At 44.3% G+C, this 26,606-nt stretch overlaps 1 long non-coding RNA gene across 1 annotated transcript; it reads left to right on the top strand.

Annotated features, from left to right (window-relative positions):
- Positions 1 to 276: 276 nt before the first annotated feature.
- Positions 277 to 11,319, top strand: LOC309537900. Its single transcript, XR_014222053.1, has 3 exons — positions 277 to 297; positions 8,543 to 8,636; positions 11,207 to 11,319. It is a non-coding gene; the product is annotated as an uncharacterized lncRNA (long non-coding RNA).
- Positions 11,320 to 26,606: the final 15,287 nt, after the last annotated feature.

Raw genomic sequence — 26,606 nt, forward strand, 5'->3', positions numbered from 1 at the left:
ATTATTTATTATATTAACAATTTATTATTTATACCCCGCCCATCTGGGTGGCTCCCAATCGAGTGTTAAAAACAATACAGCATTAAATAGTAAAAACTTCCCTAAACAGGGCTGCCTAAAGACCATTTGATGTATTTCCATCATTTTGGAGAAGTTTTAAGATGTTTAAGACATACCTTCTGCCAGTGCAATTTTTCTAGAAAAGAGAGGTGCCAGAACTCACCATGAACTCACCCTTGGGTTCTGCATATGGAATGGGGAAGGGCGCCATCTTGTCTCAGCTCCAGTGTCTCTCAGGTGGGCGCCATTGCCATTATACTAGAATGGCAGTTGACTCTTACTTTAATGTTATTAACATGACTGTGTCTTCCTTCATACCTGGGAGCAGAAGGCTAGCTTGGACTACATAGAACTGGCCAAAATGACTGGCAGAATCCAAGACCAGGGAGAAGAGTCGCTGGAAGAAGACTGGAAGAACTTTCAAGACTATCTACAGAAATATTGTAAAATTAATGAATGTTAGAAGGATGTTGGATAGAAATTAAGTGGTTTTCAGCTGTAATACTATAAGGGAATATGAAAAATGGATTATTAATAGGCAAAAATTTAACGTTACAATATTTTAAGATCAATGATTAAGATAAACAAAGAGGGTAAGGATTTGCTGAACCAACAAACTGAACTGGAATACAAAAAAGGGAGGCGTGAGGAGGTCCGGGAAATAAGCTAATGAAAAATAAGTAATGGAAAGAATGAGTTGTTTTTAACCATTTCTATTTTGTATTATTATTATTATTATTATTATTATTATTATTATTATTATTACTTTGTAATACTTTGAAAATTTTAATTAATATATATATATATATATATATATATATATATATATATATATATATAAAAGAGAGTCTCAGAGGAGATTCTGCCTCCCATCATCTGCTGCCTGAAATGGATGCCTAACTTCACTCAATAGTAGGGATGGCCCTGCTGTTTTGGAACAATGCCAGCTGTCCTAATGATTTACTACTACTACTACTACTACTACTACTACTATTATTATTAAAAAGTCATGGCCAACAGACAGAGATGGTGGGCTCTGGAGTCCCCCAACATCAGGAGGGTTCCCCTCAGGTTTCCCAGTCTTGTGTTTTAAAATGTTTTTCTTTTATTTCAGGGTGGTATATTTAAATTCCATTTCGGTTAAGCAACAGCAGAGAAAATAATGCTGTATAACACGGCATGCGCTTGGACTTCATTGTTTATTTATTTATTATTTGGGTTTCATTCTTCTTCTTTTTCTTTCCCCATGGCCCAGGTCACTGTTGCTTGAACCTCTTGTCTCTCAGAAGCCGACACTTAAAGCGCAACTGAAGCTAATAACAAGAGACAATATTTTAATGTTAATTAGACATTTCATGTGTCTTAGTTCATCAGAGCAATATTGCTCTTTTATGTATTACATGAAAGCGGAGACTTTCGCTTGGAGGAAAAATGGGGAGCACAGCCAGTCATCAAGCAAAAGGTCTTGGGTTCCTTCCCCCCCTCCTTTTGTAATTATTAAAATTATTGTTAGATTCAAGGAGATCTAGGAAAGCTCTGAAGGAAAGGTCCTTCCAAACAAGAAAGCTGCGATTGCTCAGTGGGGAAGATCTCAAGGCGTTCATTGCAGGTTCTGCCTTTGCACTTTGATAAAGGTGTAGATAGCAACTAAAGAAAACAAATTTAGGTTTCCTGAAGATTAGTAGATCATATGTGGCGCATCCAGTCATGGCAACTTGGGACCTGAGCATGTCTCAGCAGCTATCTATGGCAGAGCTACTTGTTCCCACAGGAGGAAGTGATGGCCACCAACTCTGGTGTCTTTAAAAGAGGATTAGACAAATTCATGGAGGAGAGGACTATCGATGGCTACTACCTAGGATTGCTATGCTCTGCCACCACAGTTGGAGGCAGTGGATGCTTCTTGATGGATATCACTTGATGGAAGCTGCAGGAGGGGAGAAGGCTCTTGTTCTCAGGTCCTAACTTGCAAGTTTCCTTTTGAGACATTTGGTTAGCCGTTGTGTGAACAAGATGCTGGACTAGATGGGTCATTGGCCTGATCCAGCATGCTTAGGGATGTGGCTCAGAAGAACTAGAAGACTGAAAGCTTAGGAAAATAGGTGGTAATCAGAGGAGGAGAACCTGCAGGGATTGGATAAAAACATGCATGCATACATATTTGGATAGGTTGGTGGTTTAATTTTTTCCACTGAAAGCATTGGAAATTTGGGAATAGCATAGCCAAAAAATTCAAGCCACACCTGCACAATAACATTAAAGCACTATCATGTCTCTTTAAGAGCCCTGGGTTCCCCCAAAGCATCCTGACAATTGCAGGTATACACGCTGAGAGTTGTTACCTCAGGCATAAGCAAACTCGGCCCACCAGGTGTTTGGGGACTACAACTCCCATCATCCCTGACCACTGGTCCTGTTAGCTAGGGATGATGGGAGTTGTAGTCCCAAAACACCTGGAGGCCCGAGTTTGCCTATGCCTGTGTTACCTCTTCCCCTCACAGAACTACCATTTTAAAATGGTAGTTTTGAGAAGCTGTTTTCAACTGGTTTTTATTGATAATTTTATGGTTTTATTCTTTTTGCAAACTTTTTTTCTTACAATCAAGTGGCATATAAGTTTTATGAAATGAATAAATTCCCAGTGTTCCCTGGGAAGAGAGATGGACTCTGAGCCCCATTTACCCTAATGGACCAGCGACTACTGCATCTCTTTAAATTCCCATTTCTCCAGAATCATTAAGGGTACAGAAAGCCAGTTACTTTTTCCTTTGTGGCCGTCCTATCTGACCATGAAGGTGACCTTGGGCCAGTTATTGTCTACATGTCTTACCTCGCAAGGTTGTTGTGAGGATCTGATGGATGAGAGTGGAGACATTTATGGCACCCTGTTTTTCTTTAACGAACGGTGGAATAAATGACAAAGAAATGCTTTAAAAAGGGCTTAATCATAACAATAGCCTATCTGGTTATCTGGAGCATCCTTTCGTGTGTTTATATCTCTGGATTTAGCCAGCTGTGCTTTCTTCCTTTCATAGCCTCCTGCCTCCCTCCTTTTTCGTTTTGTTTTTTTGTTTGTGTGTGTGTCCTCTGAGAAGAGGTAAACTGCAACCAGGATCCAAAATGAGGATTGCTAGCATTAAAAAAAAAAGTTCTGCAATTTGGGGAAAAAAGAAAATCACCTTGGTTCTATCTGGCATAGTTTCCATTGCAAGATATTTAGGAATGAAACATGGGCTAGCTAGTTCATTAATATACATTATCCAATTGCAAACACTCTGACTGAGAAGGAAAGCTGTTTGCTTTTCTGGGGGATGCTGGTCGCTTTTTAAATCCCCGGGATTTTTTTTTGCTCTTCTGCTGCACAACAGTGGACAAACGCAGCACGGTGGCAGAAGGTTATAGGTACTGTAAGTTATATTTAGCTAAAAATAAGCCCACAGATCCAAGGCGCTTCTGCTCTGCTATAAAAAGACTGCATATGTTTGGTGCAGGTTTTCTTAAGGTAAGGGACAAAGCTTTGGATGCTCCAAGGCAGATAGATTTGCCCATATGGGAAGGCGGTCTTTCGCTGATGATTTTGCAGACAGAAATTGCCCATCTGCACTGTTTGCAGGTGTTTTGAATGATTATATTATTAGCTCTGTCTGTTCAACTTTGCTTTTTTATGGTGGCTTTAGTATTGCAGTAAATAAAAAAAGAGAGAAATATATAAGCAGCCATCTGCTTCCCAGTTTTTGACTCGCGTTCTTTGTCAAGAAAGAAAAAAAAGATTTTGCCGATTTTTATCTCTTAGTTCTGAAATGCTGGCAAATGGGAAAACACACACACACACACACACATTCTCACACACAAGAGAGAGAAACCAAAATCTTTCATCGCTCCCCCCTCCCCAAATTCTGACTTGCATGTTAAACGGAAAGAGAATTTTTTGTCTTATTTATTATTTATGTGCCTGTGATTGATCTATTTAAACATACAATCAACCACATTCTGCAGTCATTTAGACGATGCCAGTATGTCGAAGCATTGTAGCACATTCATAGCATGTTGCCTAAGATCCGGCTCTCATTCCCGGCAAATTAGGGAGAATGTGTATTAGAAGGGAGTTAAGCCTTGTTCAGGCTTTCCCATCACTTCTTTTTTTCCAGTTGGTAAAATGAAAGCCTCGCAGAGATGAAAATTTTCATTTTGTTCTGCATCTGCTCTAAATTTTTTGTTGTAATGCCCAATCTAAAAATTTTCAGGCGGCTAGCAAGCCATTTAGCCCTTGGGAAAGGAAACCACCAGATTCCACTTTGCATTTTGTTCAAACAAACAAACAAACAGCCCTGTATTACCCTTTGGCTAAAATCTTATTGTAATTCTTACATGTATGCCCTGTTCAGTCAAAAACCCCTACAATGTGGATTAGTAGTTTACTTAGTGAGGCTGTTCTCCAAGTGCTGTTGGACTTAGAATGATACCACATAAGGTTGGTGTTGCTGTTCAGTCCTAAGTAGGCCTCTAACTCTCCTTGATTTCTATCCTTGACTCTGTCATTGACTCCCTATCCTATCCTAATGACCAGGCTAACCACTGACAGACCCAGCAACCTCAAGGCAAGACTGGATATCCATGCTCAGCCAAGATCTCAAGTCAGCCAAGACGCCTGGCTGAACCCTAAGGGAGAGCCATCCCTAAGCATTGGGTTGGAAAACCATGTTCTCAGGCGGGGCAGAGAAGATTTTCTCAACAATCTGAAAACAATGGGTGGATGCTTTGTGGGGGCCAGAAGATCTGAGGAAAATCCATCACCCATGTTGGCTGGTGCCCCCTTAAAAACAGCCGTTGCACACACATTGTTTTGTAAAGAAATAAAAGTAGTATTTACTTACATAATCTAATCTTCTAACCACCACATTTAGACACAATTTTCCTAATATACATGGGTTTTTTATGCATATACACACATAATATACACATTTTGGAAATCCAATTTTCCCTAATATAATGCATTTTTAAAGACGAACTGAATTGAGTTTCTCTTCCATCCTCAGGAGGAAGCAGCAGGTAATGACAGTGCTCTGGATTGGCACAGCTGAGAAATGAATTTGGCATGATTTGACATTGATTGGAAAGTCAGCTACCAGATACATATTGGGGAAAGGGAGGGGGCAGGAAAAACATTAACCAGGGCTCTGCCAGGTTGCAATGGCCCTCAGAACTGTCCTGGGATTCTGCCTTCTGACACTGGACCCCAGAATGGCCACGATGCTCCATCCTGGCCTGCCAAACTGAATTCATGCAGCAGAGATGCTTATTGGGATGTTGTGTGCCTGCTCTCCCTTCCTCATCTGTTAGCTGCACACCATAAATTGAAAGGGGAGGAGGAAACCACAAGCCAAAGAAATAGATTTTATTTTTAAACTGCTGCAAATAATCATGTTAGTCATAATTGTTATTACTTTTCCTTTGGGGATCAATTGTTATCAACGCTCAACTCTTTTGTTTCTCTTCAGGATCTCCGGGCTACGTAGCAATTTATAAAAACACCAGACCATGGGCTAAGTCCGTGTCCTTAGGGTTATGAGATGTTGCTAAGTATCAAAACAAAAATCCCAGTGTTCCAGTTCTTTAACTTCACGAAGTTTAATTAGCCATTCCAATTAACCTTCCTTTTGTGTTCCCTTATGTTTAAAGGGCTATAGCAAAAGTAATGTAGAATTAAAGTCATTTGGAGAAAAGTAGAAAAGGGGGAAAGAGGTGGCGCTATTATCCCAGGTTTTACAAAAGTACATGAAAACTCAGCCTTACTGATTAATTGGGTGGACAGGCGATCGGACACTTGAGACATCTGCTTGTACAAAATAATGCATTATTATTATTATTATTATTATTATTATTATTATTATTAGCAGTAGTAGTAGCTTTGTAGCCTGGTTTCTTCCAAGGTGAGACGCAAGGTGGCTTCCAACATTTTAAAAAAATCATTATAAAATTGGTTGGCATCCGTCTGTCTCGGGAGACAGTGGGAAAGTGTGCCTTAACCTGGAGAGTTAAAGCACCTGCTGTGGCTGTAGAGACCGATATAGGAAAGACATGTTTTGTTGCAGCTGGGGCAGATACATCAAGGCATTTCTTCTCTCTGCACTCCTCCCAGTGGTCCTCCTCTGGTCACTGCTGTGGACGCACAACCTGATTGTCTGTCTCCAGGCACTGTGGTCATCTGCAAGGAATTCCCACATGGAGGTGTTAATGTTTCCAGCCTTCATGCCATGTTTGCAGACATGTTCTTTGGAACTCCCTGCCTCTTGATATCAGGCAGGTGTCTTCACTGTACTGTTTTTAAAGGTAAAGGGATCCCTGACCATTAGGTCCAGTCGTGGCCGACTCTGGGGTTGCGGCGCTCATCTCACTTTATTGGCCGAGGGAGCCGGCGTACAGCTTCCAGGTCATGTGGCCAGAATGACTAAGCCGCTTCTGGCGAACCAACGCAGTGCAAAGAAACACCATTTATCTTCCCGCTGAAGCAGTACCTATTTATCTACTTGCACTTGACGTGCTTTCAAACTGCTAGGTTGGCAGGAGCAGGGACCAAGCAATGGGAGCTCACCCCGTCGCGGGGATTCGAACCGCCTACCTTCTGATTGGCAAGTCCTAGGCTCTGTGGTTTAACCCACAGCGCCACCCACATCCCTTTGTACTCTTTTTGGTGCCTGCTAAAAAAAAATTGTTGTTTAGGAAAGCTTACCCAGATATTTAGAATGTTGGTGTGAGTTTTAATCTGTTTTTAGTCTATTGTTGTTTAAATTTTTTGAGCAGCCTGAATTATTGTTGCTAATTTACTTATGGTTTGATTTTATTGGGTTTCTTTTAAAGGCACCTGGAGGTATTTTAACAATGAAGTGATGTACACATTTTATGAAATTGAAAGCAAGCAAGCAAGCAAGCAAACAAACAAACAAATAGCACAAGGGTCTCGAAGGCAGCTGTCTCATGAAGCTGACCCCCAAAATGTGTGCATGTGCTGTACACACAGGATAAACTGACTTGCAATTTCTCCCTCCCATCTCTCCCACGTGTCTGTGACGTGCCCACATGCTCTAGCTTCCCTGCTGCCCCAGACAGGGGCCATATCCACAGCATACATTCAAAGCACATGGCTTCCTCCCACAGAATTCTGACAACTGTAGTTTGTTATGGTTGATGGGAACTGTAGCTCTGTGAGGGGTAAACTATGGATCCCAGGATTCTTTAATGGAAGGCAATGTGCTTTAAAAGGGCCTTAAAGCATGCCCTCTGGCATTTCTCCAATGAAAATAGGGCCATCCGATTCCAAACCCTCCAAGATTCCTCCAGTGAAAAAAGAGATGTCCCTTCCAACATTTCTCTGAAGAAAATAGGGATGTCCAGTGCTATTTTTCTAGAAAAAGAGGAGCTGGAGCTCACCATGAACTTGCTCTCTTGCTCTCTTATAACGGCAGTGGCGCCCACCTGGGAGGTGCCGGAACTGAATCCCAGTGAGTTCCAGCTGAAAAAAAAGCCCTGCCAACATTTCTCTGATGAAAATAGAGATGTCCTAAGGAAAAGCAGGAAATTCCAGGATCAAATCAGAAACTGGGACGGCTTCTGTAAATCTGGGACTGTCCCTGGAAAATAGGGACACTTGGAAGGTCCAAGTTTGTTAAAGGTCCTGAGAGTTGTTAGGAGACCACCTGCTGTTCCCTTCAGAGTGCTACAATTCCCAGAGTTCCCTGGGAAGAAGGATTGACCATTAAGCCCCAGGCACAACATAGATGATGCTGATGAGGATGCTGATGAGGATTATGATACCACACTTCATCTGAGAATCACAGGGCAGTTTACAGTATAACATTTAAAGCACAATGATACCAATTCCAACAGTTGTGGCTTCCTACAAAGAATTATGGGAGCTGTAGTTTTTTGTGGGTGCTGAGAGTTGTTAGGAGATCCCTATTTCCCTATCACAAAGCTACAACTCCCAGAGTTCCTTGGGAAGAGAGAGTGATTCTTAAAGCACCCTTTCCTCTCTCATGCCATCAATATAGTCCCATCAAGTGATATAAAAGCCACTGGAGTCCTCTTGATCTGAGAGTCAATCTTTCTTGAAGAGCAGCTTCAAAATTGGGAATCTAGGAACATTTGACAAAGTGACTTTGAAGATCCAGTATCAGGCCATCTTGGTAAAAGAGAGAACTTTTTGCAGAGAGAGAGAGAGAGACAGAGAAAGAAAAAAGAGTGAATAATCCTTTGCTCCAGGCCTTGGCAATACACTGGATTAAGCTCATTACTAATTAGACACAATTGTGAAGCACAATTATTTATGAACCTTCAATGGGCTGAATTCATGAAAGGAATAATGAGTACATATTTTCCTTTTGTAGAATATTAATGAAGAAATGGCACTGCTATTCATTATTAATCTACTTTCAAACCGTAATGAATACTTCCAGTGGCAAATCCCAAATTTCTATATTTACAGAAACAGTGGTGTGTATGCTGATGACGGCACAGCCTCGCCCAATCTGCAAATGAGGGAACGCTGCAATTATCAGCAGAGAGATTTCCTGAAGTCGGTGAGCAGTGCTAGATGATAATATTAACGGGGGGAAGGCAGACTTCTGATTCATTAACATGCTCACAAGTGAAAAACAACAGTGATTCCAAGATTAGCATTCATAAATCTGACACTGTGCTTTTAAAATGAATAAATAAGGAAAAAATTGAATTGGGATGCCAGCTGTTTACACAAACATAGCTGAGGGAGGGGGACTTCCAGATCACTGAGGCCCTGCAAGGTACTCTGCATAAGGTCTTAGGGATACTTACCTAAGCCCAGATTGTGATGTCCACCTTAACACATAAAGCCCTAAAAGAGTTGGCCCCAAATATCTGAGGAAATGTCTCCTTCCATGTGTATTGGCCCAGGTGGTAAGATCAGCAGAGAGGCCCTGTTAGCAGCGCCACCACCCTCTGAGGTCCAGGGGGCAGTGGCAGGGCCTTCTCTGTGTTGGCCCCAGGCCATGCAACTCCCATTCCTCTGAGCTGCACCAGGCCCCATCATTGTATGTTTTTCCCTTGGCAGGTCAATATGCATCTCTTTGCCTAGGTCTTTTGGGGCCAACGAGTAATATAAAACCTTGCTGTTCCTCGCTTCTGCAGCATAATATTTTTTTAAACTATGATCTTAATGGTAGTTCTAAGTGTTATTTAAATTGTTTAAATGAAATCACTGGACTCTTTTTTTTAAAAAAAAACTTTTATTTTGCTTTAAACAGGTACATATAAATATAGACAACCAAAATTACAAAGGAAAATTCATTAATAGTAATGGGGGAAAAACTTTAAAAACTTCAAAAAATATCAAAGTACATAACACAGAACATAAGCAACTATGGAAAAGATAAAAGAAAAGAAAAAAGGAAAATTGAAAATAAAATAAAAATAAAAAGGAAGATGAGCCAAAGCAGGAAGGCTTATCTATTGTACACTTCCATCAAGCTCACAACAGATCATTATTCTTATCAATTATCTCTATCTGCATTCCAAAGGAAACCCTCATCTTGGTATCAGGGAACATTTCTCTATGCGGCATCATTCTAGACATAGCCAGATCTTTCTTGCTGAGCCCTTGTCCCCTAAAAAAATCACTGGACTCTTGTGGCCTTGAGGTAAAAGGGTGAGTTATAAATCCTATTATTATTATTATTATTATTATTATTATTATTATTATTCAGATTGAAGCCAGGCTCAGGTATGGGAAGAACTATAGCCCAGTGGTGAAGCACAAGTTAAACAGGCTTTTTGGTTAGATGACCCTTCTGTAGGGCCATAAGAAACCCCCCAAACGGCCTTTCTGAGAAAGGAGAGGTCCGTCAGGAGAACAAGGCTAGCATTGATGGAACAGGCTCAAATGTTTATTATTCAAGGTTGTAAAGAGATAAGCAGACTCAGGAATGCACATTGCGGTGGTGTGGTGAGGCTGGTGGGGCCATTGCATGAAGGAGGGGGGGGGGCAAGCCCATGTAAGGACATAGGAAGTTGCTATAACTTTCGATTTCCCAGAAATCAGGTGGTATTGTATTCTGCAAATGTATAAAAGTGGGCGCACCCTGACTGGGGTGTGCAGATTGCGAGCTTATCGCTCTGTACCTTTGTTCTGCATATGCATAAATCCTGTTGAATCCTGCAAGGTTGGTTGCCACTTCGTGTGAATCTGTGCTCCGGGGACCCAATAGCAGATATGGAAAATGTCCAACATTTCCAGTACTACAATTCTAATATTCTAAGTTTTACATGCAAGAGGTGTCAGGTTCAAACCAGCTGCGGAAGGCCCTTGCCGGAACCGCTTCAGAGCTGTTGCATAACAGCATAGGTCAAAGCTTTTCAGACCCATGGGCCACTTTTTACTTAAATGTGCATTTGGAGACGCAATGGGAAACCTGGAAGTAGGGATGGACAAACCTTATAATTTTGTTTCTCTCAGTTCCTCATCCCCCCCCCAATCTTAAATTCAGTTCTCTGCATTTCTCTGAGCACCAATGAAGCCCAGCAGCCTTGACTCTGGGAAACCAGGCCTCAGGTCCCACCTCTGCAACCGTCTCATTACCAAGCCTTGGGACTCAGCTACATTAGTAAAGTAAAAGCGCTTTATATAAGTTATAACACTGTGACACCAGATGGCGCTGTGGAGTCCCGTCTTTCACCCTTTATGAAGTTTACAACGCGTTTAACTGAATCGCTTTTTTGATGTGTCTAGATCCAGCCTTGGTCGGCCAAGTCATTCTAAGCCTCAATTGCCCAGAAATAAAATGAGGATGATGGAAATATGCCTACAGCAGGGAAACCAATAATAGTAATAATAATAATACTTCTTATTATTATTATTATTTATTTATTTATTTATTTATACCCCACCCTTCTGGCTGGGTTTCCCCAGCCACTTTGGGCAGCTTCAAACAAAATATTAAAATACAATAGTCTATTAAACATTAAAAGGTTCCCTAAACAGGGTTGCCTTCAGATGTCTTCTAAAAGTGTGCTTATTTATTGTTCTGCACAAAACTCCTGTCATCGCTGACCATTGGCCATGTTGACTGGGTCTGATGGGAGTTGTAGTCTCAAGACATCCTTCTTTGACTTGCAGTGTTGCTTAGGAAGAGGACTGCAATCAAGTTTGCAGAGCGGTTTTCAACTTCCACATCCTATAGAGATGATAAACAGGCCTTGTATTTGTCACCCATAGCACAGCCTAATATCTGTCCACAGTTGCAAGAATGAAACCGGGGAGAACCATCCGTCTGGCTTAATTAATCTGGAATAAAAGCCTGCACTCTTCAGCCTGCGCCTTTGGTCTATCATTGGGCTTCCATTTGTCAGAAACAAACTTCTTTATTAAACACAATAGTGCTGTGCTTAGCTGCTTTCCGAATCCTTAGGGAGCAAAGGACAATAAAGACAAGTCACACACAGAAGGCTTAATTGTATATTTGAGGGTCAGCGGAAATTCCTGGTTATATCAATCACATGTAATATTTGGAACTCGCTCAGCTCCAACTTTTAGGCATGATTGGAATGAGTCGAGTTCCCAAAGGGCTTCAACTTCATCTGTGTGAGTGTGTGTGTGTCTGCACTGTCGCACAACAATAGATCTCTTATTGAATTTTTATATCCCAGTGATATATCTGATCATTAGCTTGGAATACTGGCTCCTGTTCCAACCAAGAACCAGAAGCCCAGATAAATCTTGCTGCATTTTAGGTTTAAGACAGAGGAAATTTGTTAGTCGTGGCTTCTTTTAGTAGCACCCTGCAGTTTGATTTAGTCTTGGACGTAAAGAAAAATGGGGAGGGTGTGTGTTGAGATTTGCTGATGGGACAGGGAAGGTGAGTGAAATCAATGTACCCCTATTTTAGGATTCCGGCACAATTCATTCACTGGGGAGGTGCATGAAGAGAACAGGGATGGAGAGGCAGTAAACCGGGTATATGACAGTAGCAGGTGGTGGTTTGAGGAGGTGGTGCCCCTGCTTGCTTACTGGGAGGGAGAGTGGGAGGGGCAGGGTGGCAGGGAGGTCAGTGCGGTATAAGCATACATCAGAGACTCCTGCTGGTGTGTTTGCGCTGCGCTGACCTTCCCACCATCCTGTGCCAGTGATCATAGAATCATAGTGTAGGCAGCGGCCAAGTGGGTCATCTAGTCCAACCCTCTGCAATGCAGGAATCTTTTCCCCAATGTGGAGCTCGAATCCACAATCTTGAGCTATTGCGGACAGCAGCAAATCTGTGGCTGGGAGGTCAGGAAAGTGCCACCGTGCTTTTCCAGCATCTGTTACTGGTAAATAAGCTCCAGGACCTCCTTTTCAAAGGACATATTATTATTATTATTATTAGTAGTAGTAGTATCATTAGTAGTAGTAGTAGTATCATTATTATTATTCGGTGATGCTCCCTTCACCCTAAGGTCCAAGGGAGAGTTGCAGAATTAAAACAACTGAAAACAAATTATGAGCTGCCTGAGGGAGGAGACTGGCAGCAGCAGCTGCACTGGTGGGGAAAATAGGGACATTCCAGGATCAAATCAGAAGCCGGAATGGCTTTCATAATTCCAGGACTGTCCCTGGAAAATTGGGACATTTGGAAGGAATGATAAATATATTGCACAGGTTTGATATTTATTCCTTCTCCACCATGAACTTTGAAAACTGTGGTTCCAGGGAGGAGGCAGTGCACAAATGGTTTGCTCCCTCTACGGCCATCAGTTCTCATGAGTCTTTGGGGATAAGTCAAGAGATATGGAAGTAGGTCTTTTGCTGTAAAGCAGCATCAACAAGCTGAACAGTGATGGTGCACAAGCAGACTGAGGGGGGCAGTAAAGAGAGCACAGCCCTGCTCACGTGTTCCATTCAAAGAGAGAACTAATGCATGGAGAGCGAACTAGGGCTGTGCCCTCTGGCCTTGCTCCTAATATTGCACCCCGAGCTGCCCCCACCACAGATGCCTCTGCACCTCACATTTGCAGATTTCAGTGTTCAACAAGCAGCCCTTTGTGGCCCAAGCCGGGGGTTTTGGCTCCATTTTGCCCTCCATGCATTAGCCCTACACATGGCACAACCCTATAAAAGCTTGGTAAGATAAGTCTCTGCATGTGCTTCTCAGGCTTTTGTAATATCCATGCAGGGTGTCACTGAAAATCACACACACACCCCAGATAAAATTCTCAGGATGGTGTCCCTGCGTCACCCCTCTGCCCATTTTATCCTCATAACAACCAGGTGAGGTGGGCTAGACCCAAAGTCTCCTGGCTTGCTTCATGCCTGTGAGTGGATTTGAACCCTGGTCTCCCTTACCGTAGCTCAATGCACACTACAGTGCACCAGCACTTGTGAGAAACATCACCAAAATCAGGATTCAGAAAAGTAACGTGGAACTGCGGAAAAACAGAGGTGGTGGGGTGTGTGGGTGTGGGTGTTTAAGCAGTGATTTAGTATGCCAGATCTTTCATGCAAGTCAGTCGGAAGTCTGCCCGCTCGACTCTTTCGGAGCAAGTCTGAGCTCTTGCCCAGTTCAATGTCAAGCTGGTGGTTCATGCCTGATATTTTTAGGGGAGGGGGTGCTAACCTGATGCCGGCATACAAGCCAGTTGCCAGAGCTTAGAACGTGGAACCATATGCCCCAAAGCTGCCTCTCCCTCCACCCCCAGAACAGTCTTCTAGCATGTCTTTAACAAGGGAGAGCTCCGTGCACATGCGGACATAAAAATCGGGAGGTTTCGCACATCACTTTCCTTATAGCTTATTAAGTCCTGATGGGAGCCTCCTTAATCCCCATCATCCTGACAGCATCGCCAGCCAGCTGCTCTGGTCGTCTCCTCTGCCGTCGCATCCAGCTGTTCTAAAACAGCACACGTGTGTGCACCAGAGCAACGCGGAGGAGGGAGACGTCCCTGCCATCTGCCGCTGCAGAAAGAGTGCCATCCCCTGTTAATGTGCTGACCTAGACAGCCACGTAGGGCTCAAGGCAGGCCTTGGCTGGACCACCGATGCCCTGCAATGATGTGATCCTGATTGCTGAGACATGTTTCCTCACTGTGTTTCGTCTCCACCTTTCCCCTCCCGCTGCTTTTGCCTGAGAAGGAACCTGTATCCCAAGCTGATTTCTTGGAGTTTGTTTTCTTGCATGTAACATTTCAAAGGTGATCTCGAAAACCAATTTTACACTTAATAAAGTTTAACTATATCTTCACTTCAAAACTAAATAGCAGGTGTTTAAGAGAATGTTTGTCTTTCTTTCCTTCCCAACCCCCCCAACCCCCCCCACAAAAGTAGTCTTTGAAAAAGCCAAATGGCATCTTGCGGTGGGAGATTTAGTTCACTTGCCAGTGTAAAACCACTTTTAGTGGAGTTTGCTCACGTTTAAAAGACTGTGGAGCTTTTTTTCCTGCTGCCTACGGAAAGCAACACCTGTTCCTCCAGGGATTTCTCACCTACTCCTCTTGCTTTACATCCATTGCAATCTCTGTTTCTGAAAACTAGTTGAGCTAAGCTTTGTGACATGACTACACCATGTGTGGGAGACTGGTGGTGAGTGTTGTTGTTTTGCATGCTGAGGTCCCCCAAAACCCCTACCCCAATAACTCACACATCACACATAATTTTTGTTTAAGGTTTTTGGCATACTTTTGGCCACAACTTTATTTTCATACAAATTGAGAGTGGTTGCTTAGGCATTGGTTATGACTATCTGTCACCCCCCGCCTTGGGGGACAGCACTGACTCCCTAGTCAGTCCCGGAGGAACAAGGGACAGAGTCAGCTGGAGCTGCGACACAGGCCCTCAGCTACTCCGCGCTTGCTCCTTGAAGCTTACGCGGCCCGCACCCTGCCGTCAGGGTTTGGACGAAGGGGATGGTAAGCTTCAGAATTCCTTTAACGGAATACCCGTCAGCAGCAGCATTGGAGGGGCAGGCACAGCCAATCCATACCCCTCCACCAACCAATTTAACCAATGCCTAACCGCCACAGAGCCTTAGCTCACCGCCAAACCACTCACAAATGCAACCCTTCCTTCAATCCCAAAGCAACCATAGCCAACCAGGTGTCGTTCCCTATAGGGGAAATATTCACCCTAAAGCTGGCAGCAGCCTTGAAGGTAATCACAGGGTGCAAAATCACAGAACCACCTGAAGCAAAGCCTATTTTACTTTATTATTTTTATTTTATTTTATTTTATTTTACACTTCCTTATTAACATGCTTCCCGGCCTCTTTGGTGGTAGTTTCTCTAGGCACTGGTTCCTGACTAGCTGCACCTGACCTCAGCAGGGCAGCACTGACGACAGGGCCCCACCATATCGTCAGTACCAGCAACATTGTGGGGGAGCAATGAATCCCAAGGCAATCGCATCCCGCCAGGTGTCGTTCCCCATAGGGGAAAGATGCACCCCCCATCTGCCCCAAAGAGGGGAACAGTCTTGAAGAAAATATCAGGGTGCAATATCACAGAACCACCTAAAGCAAGGACCTATTTTATTTTATTTGTTATTTTATTTTATATGTTATTTTATTTTATTTTATTTACTTTATTTATTTTATTTTCCACCGCCATATTAACATGCTTTCTGGCCTGCTCGGTGGTAGTTTGTCTAGGCATTGGTTCCCGACTAGCTGCACCTGACCTCAGCAGGGCAGCACTGACGACTGGGCCCCACCATATCGTCAGTACAAGTAAACAGCGTGGGGGAGCAATGAACCAGGATCAGACTCAAGCTCACCCCAAATGCTCCCAGGGACTCTTGCGTGGCCCTACCCCTCGAAAGGGGTTGACAAAGCATGGCAAATCCTTGGTTTCCTTTAATGGAATATCTTTGCGCATTGGAGGGGACAGGTGCTCCAACCCCCCCTCCAGACCACCTTGAACCAAATGCCTTAAATTATTTTGAGTCCAGGGAGAGCTGCCATCAACTCAATCCAAGCCCTCTTGCATGCAGGAATGCAAACTTATGCTGGAGGAAGACAGCAAATCATTCTCGCCCAGCTGTACCACCAGCCCTGCGGGAGGACCTGCACAGGTCACACTCGACCGCACCAAAGGAAGGACCTCCTCCCAAAGCATTCCCCATCTGGACATCCAGTATGTGTCCACATGGGCAGGAAAACTGAGATGGCGCCCCAGTCCAGACTTGTCAGCGCGCTTGCCAGCCCAGTCTACAATGCTGTGGCCCAAATGTGCACCGCTGCTCCTATGAGAAAAGGAATAACAGACAAGCATCAGCACAGACATCATTGTGACACTTCCTGATATAACCCTTGTCAGCGTCAGACTTCCAATGACCCATATTCACAATCCTGTCTACAGACAGGCCCCCAGTGTGCAGCCTTTGCAGCAGCCCTATTCGGAAGGAATGAGGCGTGTTCAGTGGTAGGCAAGCCGCAGGCCGTAATAACTGGTGCACGACGTAAGCACATTAATGCCTGGCTAACGGGAACCCATTTTCATGCACTAGGAGTGGGCCAGCCCCCAGGGGAATGAAAAGCCAAATTTTTCTGGTATCCATAACCGTGCAAGGGCCCTCCTCATCTGTAATGGGAAGCCTGATTGTGGCACTCCTGCCCACTAAGTCTGTTTTAGAGTTCCCAACTCTAATGACAAGCTCCAAAGCAGATAAGGAAAAGTCCTGAAGCAATAAGCCTCCAGACTCTCAGCCCTGTGCTGGCTCCAACAACCATTTCCCCAACCCTCAGTGCCCAAAATGCAATGGAATACTGAAAGGAGTCTCGCCTTGATCTTTTACCAGCAGACAAGTTTTAACTTGTTGCAGATCCTGCATAGGTAAAATTGACCGACTTCCTGCCCACTGTCCTATGAGGTTGGAGCCTATTCCAACCTTCCAAGGCCCTGCGCATTACAAACTTTATGCAAGGGTCTCTGAAAAATAAAGCTTCAGTATAACAGACATTGCAGCGGACTGAATTCTTATAGTTATAACAGCACGCCCAATCTGCGGCAGGTTGACCAAATACTGCAGGATCTGCTCAGAGGATGGGGGCCAGTTCATCTGAATGGCCGAGGACTGCCAGCTTAAGGCTAAGAAATCCATCCAGGCCTTCCCATAAGAGCTAAAAGCAGAAGGGGAAATGGAAGCTGCTGCTCTCTGTAATTACTAATTGTTGTCAAAATGCCACAGGTGGTCTGGAAAAGTCTGGCAATAGCTGAGTCTGGAGCCCAGGATCTGAAGCACTCCATCTGAAAATGGGATAGAGTGTCAGAGACATCATTAGAGGATCCCGTAATCAGGAGAGCAGAAAGCACAATATTAAACCTTAAGCGGTGCAGCTCAAAAGCGTGAGCGGAGGGGCGGAGACTCTGCTGGAGCGTGAGGACTGTTTAGCCAAGACGCTCACCACTACCTGGTTATCAGACCAAAAGCAGATCCGATGGTCACTGAACTCCTCGGGCCACATGTGAACTGCTACTACAATGGGGAAAACTCAAAAGTTAGGTCACATGATTGCCTCACCATACCGGGCTTGAGGCCATGGCTTTGCACACCAGCAGCCCCTGAAATAAAAAACCAAAGGGCAAAGATCCAGCAGCATCAGCATGAACCTGAAAAATCCCTGTGCAAGTATCCTGCCATGGCCAACTACTATTGCATACATATAGGAATTGCAACCATTGCATGAGATCCCATTGCATGAGAAAGGTAAGGGGACCTCAACATTTAGGAATTGCAACCATTGCATGAGAAAGGTAAGGGGACCTCAGGCCGCAGGCAGCCTGGCCTAGTGGGAAGGGAAGGGGCGGCCTGGGGTAACCACTCTGCATGCAAGATTAATTAAGTGACCCAGCAAGATCGGATCTGATGAAGCATCACTTGCTACAGAGGAAGTATTACAAAATAACTTCCTTCAAGGCAGACAGCTTCTCCATAGGCAAGTGGTATGTTTTAGCAACGATATCCAACTGGATCCCTAAATAAAATCGGAATATGGGCAAAAAGTATTGAGGTATTGCTTGCCAGCTTCCAGCCCCGCTTGGGCAGGGGGCATCTTGTGATGCCATCATAATACGTAAATTTACAGGGCCGACGCTGGCCAGAACCGCTAAAAAAGTCCTGACAAAACTGCTGCCGAGCCAGCTTCCTTTTCAGACACACACTCTGTGCAATGCAAAAACACACTCCGTGCAGTGCTCACACAATCCATGCAATGCAACTATACTTCGTGTGATGCAGCTACACACTCCGTTCAATGCAACTACCCACTCAGTGCAAAAACACACTCCGTGCAATGCAAAAACGCACTCCATGCAATGCAACTACCCTCCATGCAATGCAACTACCCACTCTGTGCAATGCAACTACACACTTCATGCAATGCAACTACACACTCCGTTCAATGCAACTACACACTCCGTGCAATGCAAAAACGCACTCCGTGCAATGCAAAAACGCACTCCATGCAATGCAACTACCCTCCATGCAATGCAACTACACACTCCGTTCAATGCAACTACACACTTCATGCAATGCAACTACCCACTCTGTGCAATGCAACTACACACTCCATGCAATGCAACTACACACTCCGTTCAATGCAACTACACACTCCGTGCAATCCAAAAACGCACTCCGTGCAATGCAAAAACGCACTCCGTGCAATGCAAAAACGCACTCCATGCAATGCAACTACCCTCCATGCAATGCAACTACACACTCCGTTCAATGCAACTACACACTTCATGCAATGCAACTACACACTCCGTTCAATGCAACTACACACTTCATGCAATGCAACTACACACTCCGTTCAATGCAACTACACACTCCGTGCAATGCAAAAACGCACTCCGTGCAATGCACACACACTCTGTGCAACACACACACACTCTGTGCAATGCACACACACCCTCTGTGCAATGCACTCACACCCTCTGTGCAATGCACTCACACCCTCTGTGCAATGCACTCACACCCTCTGTGCAATGCACACAACCTCTGTGCAATGCAAATGCAAATCTCTCACGCAATGCAATGCAAATGCAGCCCGTGCAGCGCTGTGCCCTGCAATGCACAGAGCAAACTGCAGTGCGGGCACACCAAGGTGCTTTCTCCCGCTTGCATATTGCAAACGTGGCGCCTGTTACATCCCTCGCAGTGAGGGAACCACCAAAAGGCCCTCGACACTGGACCTAAGTGTCCAGGTAGAGCAATGGGGGAGCATGCAGCTGTCCCATATAGGGACCAATCCTGCAACCTAGGCATTACCGGCACTATGCGCTGACCAGCTGAGCTATCCAGGATGATCCCTAAAGACCCAGGACAGCCTCACCCTGACCCCTGTAGAGGTCCAAGGTGATGTCTGAATCATGATCCCTGCTCCTCTTTGCCCTCCTCCTGGATTGCAGCCTTCGAAGATGCTTCCTTCTGGAAGAAGACACCTGGGGCGTCCACAAGTCATCCCCTGCAGGAGAGGCAAGCTCTTGAGGCATTTGCAAAAGCCCAGTCATAGTCCGCAAAAACTAAACAATGTAAGGAACTGGTGAAACCAATGCTTCATGGACCACATGGGGACACTATTCAGGCCGGAAACGCTTCCAGGCCATCGAATTCTAGGGCAAAGCCCTAGGATCACCTGCCAGGCCAGGCATAAATGTTTCCAGTGAAATAGCAGAGTTGAGGCAGCCCACAGCTTGTCCAGGTACCCCTGCTTGCCCTTTTAGAGGGAAGCACCCCTTCAAGAAACCCAAAGTTCTTTTATCACAAATGGGCCGAACTACCCAGCAACAGAATAGCCCAAAAGGAGCAGTTTGTTTTGTTTTGTTATAACAATGGCTAAGAGGGGGATATGAACCCTGTCTCCCAGGTCCTAGTCCTACACTTTAGCCACTAAACCACAATGGCTCGCCTCAAAAATGGCAGTCGCCACAATCAGGGCAAAACAAACTTAAAGAAAATAAACTTGTTCAGAAACAGCATAGTTCAAGAGCATATAGAGAGTGCTCATAGTCATTGGAGGCACAGAGAGCCTCTGCCGCCCTCTGTCTGCCTCAGATATACATTAGCAGCAACTGAGCCTGCAAGCAGGTACATTCTTATAGAGAGGTCAGAGACTTAACAATTAACTGCTACCTGTAGCATACTTAGGCTTGGAAGTTATGCACAGGCCGAATAGGGCTCCATGCCTCTGCTCTTGAGAATCTTAGTCTCATAGCAATATTAAAGGAACTCAAAATAGTGCTCCCGCCCAAGGCTAGATTAAAATTTGGCCAACAGCGCTGCACACACTCAAATAAAGCCAACCTTCGGGGTTGCTATAAACAAAAGTGATTCCAGCTAAGCTGGGAACAGCCCTGACTAGCCCCACAATTTACAACAGGAGAAATGGGGGAAACCTTTTTGCGAAAGAAAGGCAAGCCACAGATACAGGGAGAATCTTCCCACAGGGCAGGGTAAGGGGTGGGGTGGGAAATTGAACAGGAAAAAGGGGAATTAAATTATTTAAGGGACTAAAGAGGATTAAAAGAAGGGGGAAATAAAGAAATGCAACCAGACAATGAGAAGTTTGCATCACTGTCCTCCAGACAGTCCAAGTGCTCCATGTGATCCGATGTCCACAGCGAAAGAGAAAGAGAAAGCTGTGGACCTTGCTTAAATAACCACTGATCCCACCCCTAAATTGGCAACATCAAATTTACCCCAGTAACACCATCCTCCAATCTGCTCCAGGCCCCTTGAATCTAATACTGCCTGGCAACCAAGTGGAGTTTTGTTCGGCCCCATCCGCAACACGTGCTCTCTTTTAGTGAGAACACGCTTTACAAGCTGGAGTTTGGGGGCTGAACCCCAAGAGAGAGACTGAAATATCCGACCTTGGCATCTAGATATTCAATCCAAAGAGTTAAATAATTCCCAATCTGGAGACACCTTAAAAGCTGATGTGCCACCACTGAGCTGTGGCCCTTTCCTTGGATTACAGAAGCCAGAATAGATACCACATTCTACCTCAGGCATGCCCAACAAGAACCGAACAGCCCTGCTGGATAAAACCAAAGAACCTCCTAGGCCAGTATCGTCTGCCCCACAGTGACCAACCAGGAAGACCACAAACAAACCATAATGGGGTTGACCTCTTTGTGCTGCCCTCATTTGCAGCCTGAGAGCCAGAGGCCTACATTTTTCCACAATCCACTATTTATTTTTGAAAGTTGCTTGTTCACTATGCATTTGGAACCTATTCAGATGTCTTAACCAAATTTTACATGGTGGTTCCTGAGGTCAAAGAACAGCTATTCATCTGTGTTCAAATACTGTTGGACACCATTTTGAATCAAGATGGTGGGCTGAACCATATAAAATTGCATTTTTAGTGAAATTTTGCATTATAGTTTCTGAGATCCAAGAGCAGGCTTTCATCTGATCTAGAAAGGGGTGGAGCTTGGGCAAAAAGTTTACATATTTTTTTGTCTAGACCTCTGTAAAAAAAAATGCAGCCTCTCTATGTGCAGATTTATTTATTTTTGCAACCTCCTGAAATGGCAGCTTATTTTCCCCCCTTTTTCTAGGGGGAGGGGGTAGAGGAAAAAAAAAAGAGTCCAAAAGCAGTAATTGTGGAAAGAAAAAGACATTTTCACCAAGTGGTTCTCAATTATCACATCAACAGCCATCCTCTTGTGTGTAAATTGTCTTTTTTCTTATATTAAAAAATGCCCTCGAGTGTAAGAACTCTCTTCGGGATTGTTCCAAATGAAATATCTTATTTTCTCGAAAGAATGATGGTCTCTTGGGAAGAGAATTGCCAAGAGTTGTAAGAAAAGCAAGGTGTTGCAATGTAATGTAACATTATGATTTAAAAGTGTTAAAGTGTCTGATTATCATTTTTTTTCCTTAAGTATTGTACGAGCTGTATTCCTCCATCCTATCCATTGCTTGAGATAAACCACAGGATAATTCCACAAATGGGAGACATGATGTTTCTGTATTAATGTGTTAGCCTTGGGCATGTTCATAAATTTGTCTGCAAGCATAATTGTAAATATATCTTTTACATTTGGGTCACTTACACTGTTCCCCCTGTTACGCATATATATCAAATTATGGAATGGATCCAGTCTTTGCAGATGTGAGAGAATCAGCCTACAATAATTGCTTTATATTTTTTTTTACTTTTGGTACTGCTAGGTTGAGGGTGTAACTCGCACCATTCGGAAGGCCGCACAATTACAAGAAGTCGTACTGTAAGAACATAAGAGCCGCCTGGATCAGGCCAGTGGCCCATCTAGTCCAGCATCCTATTCTCACAGTGGCTGACCAGATTCTGCAAAGAGAAACTTGCAAGCAGGATTCAAGCACAGGAGCAGTATCCCTTCTGGTGGCTTCCAACAACTGGAATTCAGAAGCATTTCTGCCTCCAGCTGTGGAGGCAAAGCATAGCCATCATGGCCACCACCCTCTCCTCCCTGTATGGTCTCAAATAGTGCCTGCAAGTTGTATATGTGCTCACAAACAGGAATAGTGTTCAAAGCTGCACAGATGTCAACTTTGCTGTAATAGGTATTGTCAGACTCACTTAGTAATATAACTGTTTCTTTTAAGATGAAGCACAGTTTAGGCCTAGAGCCCCTAACTAAAACCAGCCTGCTTCTTCCTATGCTGCATTGGGGAGGCATAGTGGGGCCATGGCCTTGGGCACACAATTTTGAGGGGGCGCAAACCAGGTACCCCCTTGCAGGTGCCCTGCAGGAATCAGGGTGATTCACCTGCCAAGGGCTGCATTGGCTGGCCAGGCTACCCCTTGTGCGGGTGGGAAGGCAGAACAGGGCAGTCCTGCTTGGCTCCAGTGGGGGGGTCTCTCTGGCAGCATCAGAGGCAAGGGCTGGGCTGGTGCTGCAGGCTCCGTTCACCCCCTGCACCCCGACTCATGAACCCCTGGCGTGTGCTTGCCCACCTTGGGCACCAGCAACCCATGCTATGCCGTTGGATGACCCCTCCTGTGATTATCGACTCATAGAATTGCCAAGTGGGAAGGGAAGGTCATCTAGGCTAACACCCTGCCATGCATAAATCACAGCTAAAGAACCCCTGACAAACAGCCATCCAACCTCTGCTTAAAGACCTTCTGTGAAGGAGATTTTCCCCACCATTCCACTGTGGAACAGCTCTTATCCTCAGAAAGTTCTCCCCAATGTTTGGTCCAAGACCCCTTTCTTGTCATTAGAGACCATTGGTTCAGGTCCTCTGGAGCAGCAGAAAAGAAGCTTGCTCCATCTTCCATGCAACAGCCTCTCAGCCTTCTCTTCTTTGGGCTAAACATGCCCAGTTCCCTCAACTGTTCCACATAAGGCTTAGTTGCCAGGCCCTTCTCCTCACACCTTCCAGCTTGGAAACATCCTTCTTAAACTGCAGTGCCCAGAACTGGACATGGGACTCCAGGTTGGGCCCGACCAATAGAGCAGTAATATTACTTCCCTTGGGATGCAGGTGGCACTGTGGTCTAGGTTGTTCGAATCCCGTTGATGGTGTGAGCTTCCGTTGCTCAGTCCCAGCTCCTGCCAACCTAGCAGTTCGAAAGCAGGCCAAACGTTCAAGTAGATAAATAGGTACCACTCCAGCGGGAAGGTAAACGGTGTTTCCACGCGCTGCTCTGGTTTGGGTGTTCCATTGCAGCAGAAGCAGCTTAGTCATGCTGGTCACATGACCCTGAAAAACTGTTTGCAGACAATCACCAGCTCCCTCGGCCTGTAAAGCGAGATGAGCACCGCAACCTCAGAGTCGTCTGCAACTGGATTTAATTGATCTGGACCTACATTACCAAGGCTCTGAGCAATTTCCCATTGGGAGAGACACCTGCACCTTCCAGCATTAGTGATGCCAAGGAGGTCAAAAGGAGCCACGTTGCTTTTTCCAGGCTTCCATCCTGGCAGAAATGTGAGCCTGTTACCTTGCAGACTCCTCCAACACAAGCTCGCATTTCTCTCTGGCAGAAGCCACAGAGAAGAGCCTCTCTTGGGCTTTCTAGAGCCCAAGGGAATTGCTTGCTCCACTCCCTCTGGGCATCTCTCAAGCTTGGAAATGTACCATCACCCCAGGGGCTCCAAAGATATCACAGGGGCCTCTGGGGCCATCACCCATTTCCCAGTTTGAGAGAGGCACCAAGAGAAAGAACTGAGCAGCAGGTTTCTCTGCTCCCTCAAGCCCTCCTCCCAAAAGGAAGAAGACCTTCACCCCAGAGGCTCCTGAGATGGTTACAGGAGCTCCTGGGATCATCTCAAATTTCTCAATGGGAGTGAGCTTGCAGGAGTCAGCAGAGCCTGATTTCCCTCATGCTCTGGCTTCATTTTTATTGCCACCAGGCACTGAGAAATGAAAAACTAGCTTAGATCAGCAATGGGCCCTCTCCTAGCTTGTGGGACTTTGGCTGGTTCCCCATCATGCTGACTCTTGGCACTGACCCTGCCCCATTTATTGTCTGCTCTATGTCATTTACTCATCTGTTTTATCAGGGGTGGGGGAATCACTTAAATTCTCAACAATTTAACAACCAAACCTTCTTCCCATGAAGCTCTGGGAATTGTAATTCTGTGAGGGGAATCGGGGCCTCCTAACAATTCTCAGCACCCCAAAGCAAATCCTGGGATGTTTTGGGGAGAAACCACAATTGCTCAGAGTGGTACAATACTGCTTGAGATGTGGAGTGTACATGGGACCTAAGTGTTTTGTGTGTGTTTTTAAGACCCTACTTGTAACTTCTTTCCTTTTTCCTTTGACAATTTAAAGATATATATGAGTAGGTTGTTGACCTCCTGAATCTTTTCGGCCTCACGTATATCTTTAAGTGGCACCCCCTGTCTTTGCTGTCATGGCCTCTCAGAAACTCAGGTGATGCTTTTGGCCAAGGCAATATGTAATTACCCAACTGAGAACATTTTATTAGGAATTAGCAGCCGTCCCCTTATTTTAAACAAACATATTCCTTTCACAGTGTGTTAAAAATAATTTTCTCTCCCCACACAGTGTGTTTATCTTTTCTCAGTAATATTTCACAGCTAAAGTTCTCCTCTTGGAAAGCTCCAGAAATACTACCAGGTTGTTGTGGTTTTTGTCCTTCTAAGCAATAGCAGCAGAAGAAGTCAAGGCAATCACCCTTTCACATCAATGGACAAAAATTGTCCTTCCTGCATTTTGTGTGTGTGTTTCGAATGCTATCTGCATCTGTATCTTTAGAAATAAAACAAATATAAATTATGCATTTTCCAACTTAATTTAAAATGCATTATGCACTGCAATGTTCTCTGGAATTAATATTATTAAGAGGACAGAGCTGTATGGATTAATTTTGAGTCGGCTTATTCACTCCTTTGTTATTCAATGGCAGGAAACATGTCCCTAGGTGTCAAATTAATTTTTTTTTACTTTTAAAAATACATACATCTTTTTCTTTTGTGTTTGATTATTTTGGTACATGGTTTGTTTACAGAATATAAAGTGAAAAATAAAAAGTTAACAACAAGAATAAAACTTTTTCAAGCTGTTGGGGAGGAAAGGCCTATGATTGTACCCAAGTATTACATCACTTCTTATCTATTTTCACCAGTATTTACTATTTCCATGATATTTCACACTGTGCCATGTGATTCTAACATCCTATAATGTGAAACCATACAATATATATATATATATATATATATATATATATATATATATATATATATATATATATTCATATTATAGGATGTGCAAGAGTTGCCTATTTTGAGTAGGTTTTATCTCTTATAAGGAAAAACAAAACACATATTCAATATCCATGTCAACTTATTGTTTTAAGGAAACCATTCTTTGAGCTTAGCTGTTTTAAATCTTGCCCCCTCCCTCCTTTCCCTTAAACTGGGCAAGAAAATAGAGTCTGCATTCTTAATTAGTCTTCCTTAAACAAAATATCCTTTCATATGCACTAATAAAGACAGAGGATCATTTCTCTCTGGTTTAAATAACTGCTAGCTGTTGTATAAAATTGCAAGAGACATGATGCAGATCAAGATGCCGGCTTGAAGTGGGGAAGAAGGAACAAGCAGCACCATAATAAGCAGATTTTAATGATTTACTATAAATCAGCATTTTTGCCCTGTCAGGGAGATTGAAGAGGCAGACAGCTCCTCACATGTCTGCCTTAGCAAATGCCTTCCTGATGAATCATGTGCTTTGAATCACTGATCACAACATTCAAACAGCACATCCAAATAATGAGGAAAACATTTCCTCCGCATCCTTACGGCTGGCCTAAAATGCCAGGAATATGTGTTTTTAGTGGCACGGTCGTTAAACTCTCACGCTGACGCCGTGTCTGTCTGAAGGAGGGGTAATCATAGGTACCTCTTCCAGGTTAGCACAGACACTGACATCCCCACAGGGCCACTTACTCGGAGGCTGATCTGTTGACTTGATTAGGACTACTATGGAGGAAAGACAGGACAGCTTGAGCTTAAGGAAATTCAAAGCAGATGCAAATCTGGTTGTGTTTGCATGCGTGTGGTGTTCCCACACAGCACCAGAT

This window comes from Podarcis vaucheri (assembly GCF_965113315.1).
Source record: "Podarcis vaucheri genome assembly, chromosome: 7".
Taxonomy (NCBI): Eukaryota; Metazoa; Chordata; class Lepidosauria; order Squamata; family Lacertidae; genus Podarcis; species Podarcis vaucheri.